General features: G+C 42.5%; 1 protein-coding gene across 4 annotated transcripts in view; it reads left to right on the top strand.

Moving 5' to 3' along the window:
- The window catches only part of ZBTB7B (zinc finger and BTB domain containing 7B), a 22798-nt gene that overhangs the window by 11563 nt on the left and 7315 nt on the right, over positions 1 to 3920 (top strand). The window lies entirely within an intron of this gene.

Raw genomic sequence — 3920 nt, 5'->3', positions numbered from 1 at the left:
TATGAAGTGGTCTTGTGACCTGGGAGATAAGGGTCCTGTGATCTTGGATGTGGTGGTCTCAGTTCCTGTATGAAGCAGTCTTATGATGCTGAAAGTAGTGGTCTCCATTCAATTCGGCATGGGGTTGGTACTTGGAATGCAGTGGTCTCAGTTCATGAATGAAGTGGTCTTGTGATGCTAAAAGTGGTGGTCTCCGTTCGTGTATGAAATAATCCTGTAACTTGGGAGGTGGTGGTCTTAGTTCCATGAAACATAGGTTTGATACTGGAATGTGGTGGTATTAGTTCCTGTATGAAGTGGTCTGGTGATGCTAAAGGTGGTGGTTGCAGTTCTGTTAAGCGTGGATTTAGATCTTGGAATGTGGTGGTCTCAGTTCCTGTATGACGTGGTCTTATGAATTGGAAGGTGGTTGTTTAAGTTCTTGTATTGTGTTTTTGACTTGAAATTTGGTGGTCTTAGATTCTGTATGAAGTTCTTTTCACTCAGGAGGTTGTGGTCTAAATTACTGTATAAAGTGGTCCCATTACTTGAAAAGTTGTGGTTTCTGTTCATGTATGAAGTGGTCTTGTGTCTCAGGAGGTGGGGGGTCTCCGTTCCTGTATTAGGTGATCTTGTGACTTGGAAGGAAGTGGTCTTATGACTTGGGAGGTGGTGGTTTCGGTTGCTGTAAGAAGTGATCTTGTCATTCAGGAAATGGTGGTCTCATTTCCTGTATGAAGTGGTTTTGTAACTTGGGAGGTGGTGGTCTCAGTTCATGTATGAAGTAATCTTGTGACTTGTGAGATTGTGGTCTTGTGACTCAGGATATGGTGGTCTCAGTTCATGTATGAAGTGGTCTTGTAACTTGGGAGTTAGTGGTTTTCTTTCCTGTAAGAAGTGACATTGTAAGTCAGAAAGTGATGGTCTTCTATATAAAGTGGTCTTGTTTCGTGATATGGTGGTCTCCATCTCTTTAGGAAGGGGTCCTGTGACTTTAGATATGGTAGTGTCCATTCATGTATGAAGTGGTCTTGTGACTCTGGATATGGTGGTCTTTTGTCTCTTTAGAAAGTGGTCTTGTGACTTTAGATATAGTAGTGATGTGCCTTAAGGGGGATTCTACTTTCCATGTGCTTTTGTTGGGATTAGGATGATTGGTCTTTCAGAGTTGTGTGTTTATAAGGACCTATCTCTGTATATGATGAACCACCTCCCTATACAGTCTGTGACATAATTTCATTCCTTTATTGGCAATGTAATCTTTATGTTGTTTTTGCTATTAAATGGTGGTGGGCACATCGTCTGATGGTGTAGAGTATATAGATAACAGAACATTTGTACCATATTTTCCTAATAGATTTGGTGAACATGTGGCAGTAGGAGGAGAGATGTGGGTATAATTCACATATTGATCATAGTATAGTGTTTGTTACCTTCTAGTTTTTGTTTCTATGAGATATAGGATACATTTTGATGGTGTCGATACTTCAGGCCCCCTTACCACACACAGTCCATTCTACCAAGCCTGTTGGCTTACCAATAACAGGGGCCACATTAGAAGATTGTTACAATTTACATCCAGTCAGGCAAACCACCCAGGCTATATTCCATAAATACATTCATATACCTTGTAAAAGATGAATCTATGTATAATGTAGAAATAAAGGCTGCTTTTCCAGCCAATATCACGTTCTTCTACGAGCACATTATACAATACCAGATCTATTAGAAACATCTGGTAGTCATATTTGGAGATCTTTAAACACCTCGGCATCAGATAGAAACTGGCTAGTAATGAGATTATTACACCTCGGTCACTGTATCTTCTGATATAGAGGAATCCAAACAAACAATGTAAATAAAGTAACACAAAAGAAGCACATCACCAACTATACAAATCCCCACTAACCGATTGGGTTGTAACGCGTGTGGCTGATATTTGCTTTCTCTATAGACCGATCATAAATAATATTACATATCGATAGATCATATTGTATCATATACAGTTTGCAGCAGATACATAGTATATGGTAGATGTGAGGTTGTCTCACATGGGATGCAGGGAATAATGACTGACCCTATTGTATAGACTGTGTTCAGAAGGTGGTGTATCATACGGAACTTTTTTTATCGAAGACGATATTGTACACTGTAATGTGTGCAGGGGTTTTGCTGCAATATATTTTTAGGCTTCTCCCGCACAAATTCATGTGTCGTGTATTGTGGTATGCAGTACAGGATATTGTATGATGTATGTAGAGTTCAAGGTGCATTGCGTATTGTATGAGGATACATGTAAAGAGTATATGAGCTGTGTACGGGATGCAAGGTGTTGTAGTTAGATTATTCCGTTTTCTCGATAACCCTTCTATACATCCCACATATTTCTAGCAAACATCTGCGTATATTTCAATACAAGTTCAGGCTGGCCCTCTAGGTCCAACTGCCCCTCTGTGGCCAGTCCCCATTAAAGCTAATCACTCCTAAGGGGCAAATAGAGTCTGTATGGGCAGAATGCCTCAGGTGGAGGTCACTGCTCTGCCATAGTTGAAATATTTCCATATTATACAGAGTATATGGACTTGTGTAAATGACCATGGGGTTTTAGTCAACTGTTTTCTCTCCTATGATATTGTAGGAATTTCCAGGTGTAATTGTACATTGCATAGGACATTTGTGTATGAGGTGTGTATTAACCCTTCCTGTTCCATGCTTTAGTTCTGCCTCTGACACCCCACACCCCAGCACACAGGGAGGAAGCATCTTATCTGTGAATTTCCACTCCCTACTCAGTCTTATATTACACAGTGTCTGTGAGGGCCACATGTTACCTCCATGTGTGCCTATAGGGCAGCCTTTGGGGATAGCTTACTGGCCTAGTATCTTATTCATGGAGGGAATGTTTGCTCCTCCAACAGGTTCTCCCTAACCCTGCACAGTATTAGGTGTGACCGCCTCACTTTATTCTATAATAATGGACGTGTTGGGTATATAGAAAGCAATCGATGCCAGGCAGCTTGCCACCAGTGGGCGGCAGTCGGTAAAGGTTGACACTAGCTGCTGTAACTGGTGTAACCTGTTCACCGTCGGTGTGATCAGGACAATTCCAAATTTTTTATGCGGCTGCAATCCAGTCCTGAACCTCCCTGAAAGGCTGTGATCCACAGAGCTGACACTTTGTTCATGTGTGTCGTTAGTGTGACGTGTCATACGGTGCCTGGTACAACAGGTCTGTCCTGTCCCCCTCTGTGCGCTGTGACAAGGAGGGGCCCTCCATTCCTCAGCAGGGAGGGGTCCTTCATTGCTTGCTCGGGAGGGGCTGTGTTAATTGGAACAAGACACCTGCTGACGGCTCTTGCCAGGTTACTAGGCGGGTAAAGTCTTCCCCTCAGAAGCAACCTGATCTGTCTGCGATCTGCGTGACAAAACTGCTGTCTGTGCCTTTAGTGGCTCCCATTTTCCTGCCCGACCCTCTTCATGTGAGTGACACATGAAACCCCTCCACACCCCAAAACCTGTAACCAGGGGTGCAACTATTGTGTGTGTGTGTGTGTGTGTGTGTATATAATTGGTATGTACACAGATGGGTGTATCTAGCTCACCAATACATATGTGATGAGATTCTCTAGATTATTTCATTACATTCTGCAGTACATTGCACTGTCCCGTCTACCCCTTAAAGAGAAATATTGGCCCAGCGATGATATCATCAGGTACAAAGGCGGAGGCGTCAAACCCCACAAACCGTTTTTATCTGCTGACAAATCTGATTGATCTTCCTGTCCTCATCTCTGACTGTTCAACATTTTCTCCAAAAGCTTACAAAATCAGCTCTGCCAAGAAAGAGCTAGATTTGCTTTAAGTAACATATATCTGGGGAGCGGTGATGTCACTTCCTGTATAATATATAACTTATATCTGGGGAGCGGTGATGTCACTTT

This window comes from Pyxicephalus adspersus, chromosome 12 (genome assembly GCF_032062135.1).
Source record: "Pyxicephalus adspersus chromosome 12, UCB_Pads_2.0, whole genome shotgun sequence".
NCBI classification, from domain to species: domain Eukaryota; kingdom Metazoa; phylum Chordata; class Amphibia; order Anura; family Pyxicephalidae; genus Pyxicephalus; species Pyxicephalus adspersus.
Note: the sequence above shows the minus strand (reverse complement) of the source record. Positions and strands in the feature narration are given on the sequence as shown.